At 32.8% G+C, this 14,852-nt stretch overlaps 1 long non-coding RNA gene across 1 annotated transcript in view; it reads right to left on the bottom strand.

Moving 5' to 3' along the window:
* Nucleotides 1–14,852, bottom strand: part of LOC134472932 (uncharacterized) — a 37,594-nt gene that overhangs the window by 11,039 nt on the left and 11,703 nt on the right. The window lies entirely within an intron of this gene.

Raw genomic sequence — 14,852 nt, 5'->3', positions numbered from 1 at the left:
CTGTTATGTAAGCTGATTTGTAGATAAAATGTCCTCTATTCCCATTCTAAAGCTTTTTCCCTGCATCTTAACTACAAGAGGAAAACCACATGGAGGAATGGATGTGTCCATAAAAAGGAGGAATTAGGGCGGAATGAAACAGCAAAAATTGAAGTAATTCCGTAGCTATAGAACAGTGAGTTTAGCTGGGGAAATTGACATGATCGCTCAGCATTACTGCGATACACTTGTGGGTCCTGAATTCCAGAACTCTGTAAGTTACACAATGTGAAATTCTTCCTGGTTAGCACAGCTATTCTGGCAAAGGCCTCAGCAGGAATTTATCTTCATTCAGAGTAAGGATTAGTGTTTGGAAGGACCCAACTAGCCTTAGCAGACTGATATAATGGTCTAAAGTATATCATCAAGTATTACAACCAACAAGAAGGAGGTGCAGAACTCTATCAGGCTTCTTATCAGGTGCAGACTGTCTCTCCTTAATGAGGCTTCACTAACCTTTCAACGCCACTTACTTACTGTATTAAATAATCAAATGCATGCTTTCAAAAACCTGCAATGCTAGATTGTTTTCTTACCTATCAAGTTTTTACCCAAAATTATAAAGTAAAACACTTCATGAAATTAGTCTTCTTTTAATTTCCAAGAAAAGCTAGTTATCAAAGTGAATAGCAAAATTTTCAATATTATTATATTTTTGAAACATAGCAAGTATTAAGAGATATATGCAATTATAATATGGATAAAAAACTTTTAGTATACCTTATAATTAACATTGTCTTAAATAAAATTAAAAGAAAAACAGAAAAATGTCTTAAATAATCAATATAAAAGAGAATACATATATTATATATAATAAATATTTAATACATGAATATTTTCCTTTTGATATTAATATATTAATATTAATATATTGGTGATTATTATTTTTCTTAATACATTTTCACCATAAATAAGTGCAGTACAGAAGGTAGTTATAAATGTAAAAATGTTTAATTTACATTTAAGTATTTTCATCATTTAATGTATTGCTTTTAGAAATCTTTGTGAGAATTTACGTGATATATAATAAGAAAAGGGCCTGGGTGCATAGATATATGCCAGTAATCCCAGCAATTAGGAGGTTGAAATAGAAGAACTGTGGTGAGTTCAACTGTGGCCTGAACTTCAAAGCTATTCTGGCAAAGGTCTAGGGAAGAAATACATCTTCATTCTGGATTTTGCCAGAATAGTGTTTGGAAGGACTAGACTACTGTTAGTAGGTTAGTAGACTTAGAAAATGATGTGAAGGATCATTACCAATCTCAAAAGAAAAAAATAAAGAATTTGACTTTGTCTTTATTTTATTTATCTTTTTTTTTGTTTTTTTTTTTTTGGTACTGAGAATCGAACTTGGGACCTCACGCTTACGGGCAGGCGCTGAGCTGCAGAGCTATATCCCTGGCCATCTTTGTTTTATTTTTGACTCTTGAAAGAAACTAGGAATAAAGATATAGAATTTGAGGTGCACAATGTAGAGGAAAAAAGATGGGAGAGGAGAGGGCAAGGGAAGATCCTGAGGATGGAGACAGAGCACAGGAATAATAATTATTCTAAGAGGTGTGCTGTTACAAAAGGCAGAGTTTTAAAAGGAATTTTTTTCTAAATATCTGGTCAAGCTAGCTGTCTCTTTCTCTTTTCCCTCCTCCACCCATGAATTGAATTGTCAGGACCTTTACCAAGCAGTTTACTGCACAAATATCAAATACCTTGTACGAGAAGAAAAAGACATATTCTGGGTAGAAGAAACAAGAAGTTGTTGGTGTACTCGAAAGACATAGGAGAGGAGAATAAAAGTATTGTATTAAGAGAAGTAGTTTCCTATGTGCTAGAAACAAGGATGTCTGTTGGTTTTATGTTTTTGAGTGCATATATGCAGTATGTGAAGCAGCTACGCATTTTGTGGGATATGATTGATCCTCTTTAGTTTTCAACACTTGAATTTAAGTATTGGCAAAGATAGCTCAAACTAAAATTGTGTTTCAGTTAAATTCACATAAAAGGTATTGCATGTCTAACAACCTGATAAAAACAAATAAAAAAAATCTATAGTAATAATTGAAGTACTCTTGACTTCCTGGAGATATTGTTATATCTTCTATAGAATGGAGCAATCCTGAAGACATTTTTTTTCCTAGTTTAATATTTATTATTTTTATTAATTTCCAATGTACATTTAGAAAACAATTAAATTATGGATCATAATATATTTGTGTTATATATATCTTCTCTTCGAGAGGAAAAAAACACCAATCTTGATTTCAGGAATCAATAGAATAATTTGAAATGTTATTTTCTTTTGAAAACCATTTGCCCACTCTATAGCATATATGTATAAGGGAAATCTAGGATACTAGATACATACAATATTTTAATGGGAAAGAAAATAATACACTGACACATAAGCATAGTGGTTGCTGAGACAGGATGAGCCTTGGATGCTATTAAGGTAAATGTGAGAGCTCTTACTTTGGTTTTCCGCATTATAGAAAGTTTCCATGGAGAACCTGAAGAATGGCAAGCACTCTAATGAGAGTGGGGCCTGAGTTTGCAGGTGGAAGCTGGCAATTTCAGGTAAGTGCTGAGGTGCTAAGAGATGAAGTTGAAAGTTGGTCTGTGAATGCCCTTCTATGCATAGTAAACAATTTGGAACTGTCTTCTGGATTCTGTTGGTGACATTGAAGGACTTTTGGCAGGGAAAAGAAATAACTGTTTGCATCACATGCAGATTTGAATAGTTGGGCTTTGGAGTACAGTGTTAAAAATCTGACATTGGTTGGAAGCACATCAGGTATAGATGTAGGTTTCATAAGTCAAGGCAACAAAAACCAGGAGAATATATGGCTTTGAGTGACTGACTGAAGTTAAAAGGTAACAGGTCAGAGGGAGAGAAGAGCCTCAAACCCCAGTGTGGGCACATGATAGATAAAGGGAGAGGAAAGTAGATGGTCAACTGTACATCAGGATCAGTATATTTGAAGAAAGATTTTTGAGAGACATACATTATTATTGTGCCTATTGATTATCTCCTCTGAGAACTTTAATTTAGGTGGAATCTGATGCCTAGAAAACACATGGTCTGTGGAAGGCATGTCAACAAAGGCACACCATGGTACTTTGCTTCTATACATAATAATGCCACTTCACATGTTGGGCCAGTTGTCCAGAAATGTCTGGGTGAACTGTGCTTTTTTTGCAAAGTGAAGTTCATGTAGATAGATGTATCTCTCTGTGGCAGACACTAGGAACCACACTTTTATTTACTATCTCCAAATTCCCTGTGGTCTGGTTGCATTAGGTGCTCCTCTCTATTTTCAGGCTGTTATGTTAAATAAAGCTACTGACTTCTAGCTGTTGCTCCGTTACTCTGTGAAGATATTACTGAACCATTTCTACAATCATCTATCCTACCGTCACCCCTGACCAGACGAGGAGAGCCCCAAACCGCAGAGATTCTTAGATGTCTGATACAGTTTGACATGTTCAGGTTTACTTTGCATGGGGCAGTTTAAAAACCATTTATCACCAGTAATTTTTCTCTTGCATGTCATTTCTATACCTAACCTAAATCTGATCTAAGTAATGCTTATCTTGATGGACTTTTTAAAAGCTGTGTAAAGAAAATTTCTCTTAAATTCAAGAAAATGAATGAAATTTTAATTCCAAAATTTTTTCACCATAATGTAACATGGAAGAATGTAATTACTATCTCTGTGTAAAATCCATGCAACCAGTAGAAATATGTGAAAATGACATTTTTAAACATTGGTAACCAAGCAAGTCAGAACTGATCTCTGAGAGAAGAAAAACATGACATAAACTCTGTTATCACTTCAATTTTCTATCTGGAGGTGATTTCTAGTTATGGAGAACAAAGTGTGTGCTGCTGGTCTGGCTAAGGTAAGCAGACCAAAGCTGCCATTCAAAAATATTGAAGAGTCCAAAATCAGGAAGCCATACTGCTATACAAAGAGTTTCTCAGAGAAATCTCTGTACATCTAAAAATATATTTAATGAAATATCTGGTTAAATGCATATATTTATGATATATATGTAATATATATGAGATATATAATATATAGTACATAAAATTAATACCAAAAATAGGTCAATAGGGGACTCATGGAAAATCATCATTACGATGAATTTCCAAGAATAATGAGATTCAAAGAGGTTATATCCATACTACCCAGAACTGAAAGACATCATGATAAATGGAAGAACAAGAAGCAGTCTCATGAGATTATATGCTGAATAGTGGCTAGATTCTAACTAAATCCTCCTCCTCCAGATTAACAAGCTCAAATGCAAGGTTTAAAGGTATGTAACTGTAATTTGATGGAGTTGCGGAATATAATCAAACATTTTTCAAAGAAATAGACTCTAGCACTAACATGTAAAATTTAAAATGTCAATTGTTTAATGATAAGTGAAACTTCAGAAAAGATAAAATATATCATGTCCCAGAATAATTAATTGATTAAAAAGACCCAGGAAAATGAAGTAACAATAAAGAGTTTAAATAGCCATTGTATATAGCTAAGAGCTTTGAATAAAATACAATTATAATGACATAGGACATAGAATAAACTTTTGGAACAAGAAATCATGCCCCAATTCATCATCTCTATTCAAAACAGAAATACCAATTCTAGACAGAGTAAACAGGCAAGAGAAAAAAAAATTAGGGGCAGTAAAAGTGGAAAAAAAGCAAGTCCAAGTGACAGTTGCAGTAAGTCAAATTGTCACTATTTGCAGATGTTGAAAACTCAAAAGATTTTACCAAAAAATTCTTAGAAATAATACACAATTTCAAAAGGGTTTCAGGACACCAAGTCAAAATATGAAACTCGGCTCTGTTACTATATACCAATAGTGACTAAATTGAAATAAAAATAATCTTATCCATAATTCTTATGAAAAAATCTAAAAAGGAATTTAACCTAAGAAGTGAAATATATTTACCATCAAATTTCTGAAGCATTGATGAAGTAAAGAGAACACGAAAGTTAAATGTATTCTCTGTTTATGAGGTAGAAGAGTCAATATTGTTAAAATATGATTCAACTTAACCTATAAACTCAAAGCAACTTCCTATGAAAGTGCAAATTCTTGTCTCCAAAAGCTAGAAAAGCAATCCAAAAATCTGACTAGAACCATAAAACATATGAAAAAATCAAAATTTTGAGCAAACAGGAAAAGGATGAGGCAATTTTTTTTTACCTGATTTCAAAATGTACTGCAAAATATAGCAATTATAACTGCAAGAATAGATAAAGACAGTCATGCAGATGAATGGAATAATAGGAACCCAAAAGTAAACCCATGAACTCTCAGCCACCTGACTTTAAACAGTCAAGAGAACACACTGAATAAAGCACTGTGTTAAAAAAAAATGTAGTGTGAAATTTGGACATCCACATAGAGAAGAAGACATACTTCTATCTCTCAGTGGTTAATAAAATCAACTCAAAATTTATTAAATACTTCAGTATGAAATCATTCTAAAACAATGGAATTGCTACAAGAAAATAAAATGAAATGCCTCAAACATTAGAATTGGCAGAGATTTTCTCTTTAAGATCCCTATTGCACATGAGACAAAAGCAAAAAAAAAAAATTGATTGCCTAACATTCAAATCTTTCTGCACAGAGAAGGCAACAGTCTGAGGAAAGACATCTACAGATTGAGTGTAAGTATTTGCCACCGAACATCCTACGAAGGGCTAATATCCATAATATAATAGAAACAAAAACAGCTCAACAGTAGCAAAATAAATAACATAACTAGAATATGGGCAATAAGTCATGTTTCAAAGAAGACATACAAATGAACAACACATGCATGAAAACAAAAATATTCACCATCACTTGTTATTAGGAAAATGTTAAAGCCATAATAAAATATCACCCACTCCACTTAGATGACTATTATCAAAAACTCAAAGATAACAATTATTGTTGAGGATTTGGAGAAAACAAATTTCACACATCAGGGATGAGAATATGCTGAAGTAGAGTCAATGGCAAATAATATAAAGGTTCCTCAAATTAGTAAAAATAGAACTGCTACACGATCCTGCAATCTCATCACTGGGTATTTATAGAAAGGAAATGACATCAGAGTACTGAAGAGACATTAGGGTTTTTGCAGTACTATTTACAATATTAGATAGGAAAATAGCTCATTGATTGCACAAAAACATATGATACCTGAGAAGAATAAAATACTGTTAGGACATAACAAGAAAAAAAAATCTGTTGCTCAAGACAACATGGAGGCAACTAGAGATCATTTTGTTCAGTGAAATAATTAGACACAAAAATACAAGTATCCCATGATTTCACACAGATGTGAAATCTAAAATAGTTGATGTCATGAAAGTTTAGAGTGTTTATGACCTGATGCTGAGAGAGTCAGAGGCTTCAGCCTGACAGAGGAAAGTTATATGAAGCAGTAAGATGTTCCAATGTGCCATTTTATAGTGCATAGTACAGTGACTATAGATAATGACAATGCACCACAACAATTTCAAAACCTAAGAAAGGGCCTTGAATGTTTTTACCCTAAATAAATGATAGTTAATGACATATACATTAAGTTTAACTAAAATTACACAAAAGATATATATATATATATATATATATATATATATAATCTCAAACAGAAATTACTGCATTGACATTTATGATTTTATGTTTCAGTTTACAAAGTATATCTAATTGAAAGATAAAAATCAGAAAATTCATGAATGAAACTACATCTATTTAAGAATATGAAGACAGTACTAATCCAAAAATATAATATTGACAGCAATATAAATGTGCATCAGGCCCATTATCCTAATGAATATAAATATAACTTTAAGAAAAAAGATATTATTCTTAAATACAGTATTTTAGATGTAAGTCTTACAATTCTTACCGAATCAAATATAATATTATATAAAATGAATAAGATATCATGACTAGGTTTGGTTCATTCCGATGGGAAAATTGCTTTAGCATATGGAAAATAAACATATGCCATTTGGCATAATAAAATAAACTAAATTAAACTAAACTCACATGATATTGTCATCACACAGAAAACTCACGTGGTAAAATTAAATATGCCTTTATGATACACATTCTGAGCTAACTATGCATATATCCATTCATTTCTCGTTAGAGAATAACAGATGTTAAGACATGTCTGTTAGATGATTGCAGCATCATTTGAATATTAGGGATTTTTGTACTTACAAAAACTAAGATATTGCCACACTTTGGGCAATAACATCTTACAGACAGGTATCTACAAAGCCCATCACTGATGGAAAGGTCCGTGTGCAGCCCTAAATTGTCCTATTCTGTACCCTTCTAAAGAATCTATGGAAAACAAATGAAAACTAGATTGCTACTTCTCTGTGAATTTTTTCTGTGAAGATTCAGAAGGTCAAGGTATTTCCCATAATCTTTTACTAAACATTGCCCTGAAGTTCACAGCAAGTGAAATAATACAAAAGGAAGGGAAATTTAATTCTGCTTTTTTTGTTTAATCAGCTTTCTTAAACTCAACCTTACCTTCAAAAAGCACAATGGCTTTGAACATTCCCGTTGCCCAATCATTTGCCCTTCTCAGCGACTTCAAAACCTGAAGTTAAGAAACTGTTTATAAACCATTTCAGTCGGGACAAGTTAGCAGAAACAACTAAACAACTAAGCCCAACACTGTTGGAATAGAAGAACAATATCTTATTTCTCAAACTGTCCATCTTGAGTTATCACTGAAGTATCTCACGGTCACACTTTGTCAGGAAAAGTGAAGAAGCACCATGCATTTCAGCGTTGTTCATAACTGTCACAGGAAAAGAATGCACATGGCACGAAGTCCTCAGAACCAGACTGTGTCCCAGCAAGTGGGTGGCATACATAGCTACTTTGGCCCTGTTCCACAATTAGTCTCCTTAGTCAAACTTCAGCTAGGGTCAGGAAGGAAATCTCTGCCTGTGGGTTCACTGGAATAATTTTAAAATGTCTTAACTGTTACATTATTTGGTACTTTCAAATGGTCAACTGAAATATTCACAATATCTGAAGTAAATAAATGGGAAAATTAATTTAAAGAATCTATAATTTTAATCCATATATGCATACAGATTAAATCACATTTTCAGCTACTGTTATAATTTTCAAATACTCCTTTTCATTTTTAGTTTAATGTAAACTCCTAATTAAATTCTGCTTAAAAATCTCTACTTACTCATACTTTAAATACTGTGATTTTATGTTTCCCATGAAAGAAAAAAAAAACATCCAGTTAACTAAATTAAAGAGTACTGATGTTTTTATTGTATTATACCATGCACGTGTGCATGCAACTATGTACACACACACTTATACACACACACAGAATAATGTCTAATAAAAAAACGCCTTCCCTTGATGTTTTTCAGATCCTTCTCATCTTCATTCATAGCATGGGAAAATTTCTAGCACATGCATCAATTCTAAACATATGTAATCATTTTCACTCTAATAATTTTCTATTTATAGCACATGGAAATATATATTAATCCAAGCCTAGTTTATAAAAATATTGCATGCACAAATACATCTTAAATATAATATTACTACACGAGCCTTTGTGATGAACCAATTAAACAGTGTATCTTCTTAGTTAATTTAGTTTTAGCTAAGTTTTTTTTTTTTTTAGGTAAAGGAAAACTACACTGACCATTCCTACCATGTCACGCTCAATTTGTTTTGCATACATGTAAGTACAATCTGGTGGAAATAGGTGGTAAATTAACTTTTATTAAGATTCTATGATTACTATGTTATCAGTTATTTTCAATTAATTTCCAAACTTTACTATATAATGACAATAGAGATCCCTTCCTCACTATTGAGAATGAAAGACTGATGAAAAGGTCTTTGGGAAACAAAATAGTTGAGTTTATCCTAAGAGGAGTGGAACGAAAAAGTAAGATAGAGTCATAATCTGTTTTCTTATCAAATTATTTGGAAAAAAATCGGCTTATAAAATCAAAATAAACCACAGATTAACCTTATAGAATTTCACTAATACAATTAGTGTTTAATTTTTGTCTGTGAAATATGAAGGAATATGTTAAATTTTAATTATTTTATAGACTCATGAATTTTTTATTAAATTTTAATTATTTTATAAACTCATGAATTAAGGATGTTACATCACAGAAAAGTAATTTTTATTATACTTATAATTTCTTAATTTATGATGTGGACAGTGAGTTTTTCCAATTCTTTACATGTTATTGACACACAGTATATGTAACATGGTAGTACAATGAAAATTAAACTTGTATATGAAAAATATATACTTTTGATAATTAACTAAAGCATTAAATGAAAGTAGTTCTTTGAAAATCATTTTTTCTCCATACCTTTTAATATGCACATATTTTGATAATTGCCTAAAACATCAAATTTAAATACTTCTTAGATTGTATATCTTTTTACCTCCTTTTAATAATGTATATGTTATGCCTTACTATTCTAACCTATTCAGAAGTCTATTCTTACTGAAAATAAAAGAAAATGATTTTTTCCTGATGTTACTTTTGGGACACAGAACAATAAGTCTTACTCCAGTCACAAAGCTAAAATATGTTCAAGAATTAATTTTTGTTAAAGTAACACAATAAGTGTATGTAGATCTCAGCTAACTATTTTAATTTCTGCCCATTGTTTTTTTATCACTGTAGAAACCAGCATAATATATTAACAGAGTTAGGAGCAAATCCCTTGGTACCTATATTTTAAGATCTATATATTCATTCATTTTTACTTAAATGTTGCACGTACTCCATTAATGAACACAGGTTATTGAGACTAACATGAGTACTGGGCTCTTCCATGTTCAGTGACAACCTTAGACAGAAGCCAAGAGACAATTACTAGTATTTTATGGTTTTTATTTGTTGGTATTCACACTTTACCCCCACACAAGTTGTAAGATACAAATTTACCAAAATGTGTCAACTGAATTTACCCCTGGAACACTGATGATTTTACAGCGATATTATATGCTTATTTTTTCTTCTTCCCATTCCACTTCTCCTTCCCCTCCCCTTCTTCTATCTATTCTTACTCCTCCTCTTATCTTCTTCTTCTCCTTCTTCTTCTTCTTCTTCCTCTTCTTCTTCTTCTTCTTCTCCTTCTCCTTCTCCTTCTTCTTCTTCTTCGTCTTTTTCCTTTTTTTATTTTTCTTAGATTCCTGTGAAAACTTTATAATTTAAATAGTTACAAATATACTTGTGAATCATGAGTATAACTCCAATGTGTGTGTCTGTGCGTGTGCGTGTGCGTGTGTGTGTGTGTGTGTGTGTGGTAATGCTGTATGCATAGCAGAGTCTTTGTCTTTTGAAAATTGCAAGCAAATTTCAAAGATATTTTATATTCTCAACATGTTAGCTAGGAGAAATTTACAGGAGGTTACAAAATTTATAATGTCAAGCAACCAAAATGTCTGTGTAGTAAAAAAGCTTTTAAAAGTAAAGAAATATTATTTTTCTTTGACTAAAAGCTGGAGACATGGAGTTTGCCCTGCTCACAAGCATCTGTGTCAAAACCATAATCTCTCTCTTTGCTTTTCTAATCAAAGTGAAAGCAGCTTTCCCACACATGAGGTAAGAAAATAAACAGTTTCAACAAAGTATCTTAGTATTTTATTATGAACATGTAATTAAAGGTTTTTAGCATGGAGACAATCTTCAAAAGAAGTCTTTACTATCACATTTCCCTAAAGCATAAGACTGTACTCTGAATGAAGATTAGAATAATCAATGCCATGTTAGAAACCAAATAAACATTTCATTGCAAAATAAAATGGGTTAAACTTTTATTGTTTTTAAGTGTTGGTATTACATATCAAAGAGAATAAAGATGAGTTTGGCTAAACTTAATAAGAAAGCTGATTTGGATTGGAATTTACAAAAATTCCGTTTTTGTTAACATCAAAGTGAAATAACCCTGGTTTTCTACTTGCATCAATGACAGGTTTGATCTGTGTGATGTGATTGGATAAAGCAAAGACATAGGTTATCAAGACACCCTTTCACACTGTGGTGTTAGCATAACTTAATGTATACATTTTACATCAGGCATGCTTTTATTTTGCTTGATGGAAAATCTATGGGGAAATAGTAGCTCCATCAAGTTAGTGAATAAACAAGACCATTACATCAAAATAGACTATTAAACTATTTATAATTCAATTTTGACTTGATCTAGTAAGTGACCTTTAGTGCATTTAGTAAATTCAGTACTGTCTTAGAAACTTCTTAATTAATTACCAATCATGTTAGAATTTTTACAAAACATTGAGCACGCGTTTGATACAAATTTTCAAGCATTATAAAACTCAGAAGACAATATGCTTTATAGAAAGCCTCAGGTTACTATAATGTAGTGTTTTCTATGATGTAAAAGTGACCTAACATGTTAGATATGGGATTATATTCAAAACTACTTTGAAAATTCTCCTGGATGTAGGAGATACTAGTAATGTTTTCCTAAATCTTTTTCACCTTCCTTCAGGAAATCCTTGAAACACAAGCACAATATTTGTTGACTTTGTCAGCTTCAGAAGAGAATATTTATTTTTTGAGAAAGACTTTCTTTATGTAGTTCAGGTTGGACTTGTTGAATTCTCTTTGCAGCCCAGGTGATCCCCCTGCTTCACCCTCCAAAATCCTGATATTACAGGAGTGCTTTAGTACACTTTGTTTAAGAATAATATATAATTGTGAAGATTCTGACTAATTATTTTATGGTGCTATGTATCCGAATAACACTTAGCATTTATTGAGTTATGACTTTTTGTATAAATCATTTCAAGATATACAAAAAAAGCAAATTTTAAATTGTTGCACCAAAAAGGAGAAAGCAAAAACTTTTATTTTTTAAGTAGAATTTTGTTACTCTGATCATAGAAGGCCAACTGAAAATGACAGGAGAGAGTTCAGACACATTTCAGAAGGGAGAACACATAATCACAAAATTTAGACATAGGCTCTATAATGGCAAATTTTTCTAGGACCTGATCTTTGAAGAAATCAGGTGAAAAAATAATGAGCAGATAACTGGAGTTCACCTAGTGTGGTTCTTCTCAGTCACTTAGCTAATTAATATAACATTCTCTTTTATTAAAAAAAGTTTCTACAAACACAAAGTCTTCTGCTAAAAAATGCAAATAGACCAGGCACTGTGTCACATACCAATAAAACCAGCATTCTGAGGGCTGAGGCAGAGGAATTACACATTTAACCTGTCATTGCTTATGTCGGTGGCCCCCAGGTCTCATGCATTTGTGACTGATTCATTGTCTAGCATGAATTGATGGTGTGCTACAACCTAGGGATGGAACCAGTTAACAATGTAATGGCAGAACAAAGATGTGTCTCTCTTTTTTGCCAGTTTCTGCCTTGCTGTTTGCAGCTGCCATGAACTGTGGCCTTGCCATGCCAGCCTGCCTTAGAGCCAACTGACTATAAACTAAAACCTTAAAAACAATAAGAAATAAACCATTACTTTCCCAACTTTGGGCATCAGATATTTGTCTCAGTGATGAGTAAAAAGTACCAAGACAGAATATGGTACCAGGAGTGGGGTAATTTGCTGTGACTATACCTGACCATGTTTTTCGAGAGGCTTTGGAAATGGCTTGTGGGCAGAGGTTGGAAAGGTTCAGACATGTCACCTGGATGCACAGAACTGGAGCAGCTTAAGCTGTTCTGTAGAGGAGATTCTGGTCAGAGGTCAAGAGACCAAAAGGCTGATAAAAAGGCTTAGGAAGTTTCTGCTAGGAAAAAGGACTGCATTGGTTGTTGGACTCCCCATGATGTGTGTTATGTCTTGGCAGAAAGTTTATCTACATTTTGCTCATGCCCAGAGACATGAAGAATGTTGACCATCACTGGTCATTTGAGAAATGCAAATTAAAACAGCATTGAGATTTTATCTCACTCTCAAAAGACTGGCTACCATCAAGAGATCAACTGATAAGAAATGTTGGTAAGGTTGTGGGGAAAAAGGAACCCTTCTCCCCTGTTGGTTGGAGTGCAGACTGGTACAGCCACTGTAGAAATCAGTATGGATATTCTTCAATAAACTAGAAATGGAAGTTTCATTCAATCCAGCTATTCTCTTCTTGGGTATTTTCCCAGAAAAAATTGGAAAGGTCACGTCTCAGTGATATACTGCACCTATGTTTATAGCAGCACAATTTGTAATAGTTAAGTCTTAGAAACAACCAAAATGCCCATCAACAACATAATGGATGAAAAATATTAGGTATTTTTATACAACAGAGTATTAGCAATAAAAGGGTGGTCTTGAGGCTTTTATAGGTAATGGAGGCAAATTAAGACTATCCTCATAAGTGAAATAAATCAGACTCACATTTGTAAATATTGTACCATCTCTCTTTTATAAAAACAATAATAAAAAACTGAAAGACTAATATGATCCAAAATGTATAATATATATTATAATAATGAAAGGGAAATTGTTCTGAATGATATAATTTTATGTGTTTAAGTGCGCAATATAGATAACCATACTACTAAGTTTTTGCTAATTTATCAAACAGAATGGTTTGTACTATCATTGTTTTATTGTCTGTCCACATTTTATGCTTTGATTTTGTAACTTGAACAACAACTTCTAAGATAACAATAAGTAATTTATCAACTAGTGATTTCTTACAGTTTTTTAAAAATTCTTATTTATTCTACCCTTTTTCTGTTTTGATTTTTTCTCTAAAAAAAAAAAAGACACTATCTCTTTCTACCACACAACACTGTAATGTTTTCCATTTGGCAGTCATTTGATGAAAAAGAGAAACTTAACTTTATGAAAATCAGGAATTTGTCCAATTGTTGCTATCAATGGGAAGGAAGGGATTTTGAGGAATAAATTATTCTCTACTGTTCTGAGATCAGATCCTCTCCTTTGATGCTACAGCTCTGACTACTTTTGCTGTGGCACTAGGCAGTGGCCAGGACTGTGCACAGGATTTCCAGAGAGTTACAGATAGATTCAGTGGAAAAATGTGAGAAGAGAGCCTGACAGAGTGAAAAAGTGTGCCACACATGGAATCCAAGTACAGGGAGAGTGTGCTGCAGAAAAGGAAATAAAATAAATCTTCAGACCAGCAGCGAAAATGACACCTAGAGTGCAGCTTTCCTCAACACTTCTGAGTATCACAAGAAAATGAGAATTAAAACTATAAAAAGAGAAATACAAAGGGTCTCTACTAAACTTGTTGTTGTTACCTTGAAAAGGAAAAATGATGACAACTCTTAGCATTTCCCCTATATAGGACAAAGTGACAGTAGAGCTGTGTGCTGATGACAGAAAGAAATGGACTATTGATCTAGTTTTGTGAGCCTTCTAAACAACAGGATTAGGTCACCACACAAATGATTGTGAAGGTGGCTCACTTGGAGACTCAAACCTGTAGCACAGTTATTGGGTACCAGAGCAATAAGATGAAGAAAATGATCAGTGTGGACAGAGAATGAAAAGGAGGTAAAGGATTGCATAATGTTCAGGACAGGCTATTAATGTGTAGCTTATGTGGAGCAAAAGTCTGCTCTCTGTAAAACTGACTGTAAGCAGCATGCAGATTGGTATTTTTTTTTTACTTCAGGATACAAACTATTGCATCAGTTTCTTGTGCCTAGTTCATACATATGATTTAACACCTAGCAGAAGATTAATTTCTGAGGACAATTCAGAATGAATCTCATTTCTAGGCAGAAAATGAACCCTCAGCCAGAAAGCAC

This window comes from Cavia porcellus, unplaced genomic scaffold, assembly GCF_034190915.1.
Source record: "Cavia porcellus strain 051 isolate PalLab524CR breed Dunkin Hartley unplaced genomic scaffold, mCavPor4.1 scaffold_2, whole genome shotgun sequence".
NCBI lineage: Eukaryota > Metazoa > Chordata > Mammalia > Rodentia > Caviidae > Cavia > Cavia porcellus.
This window is presented reverse-complemented; position numbering and strand designations above follow the sequence as displayed.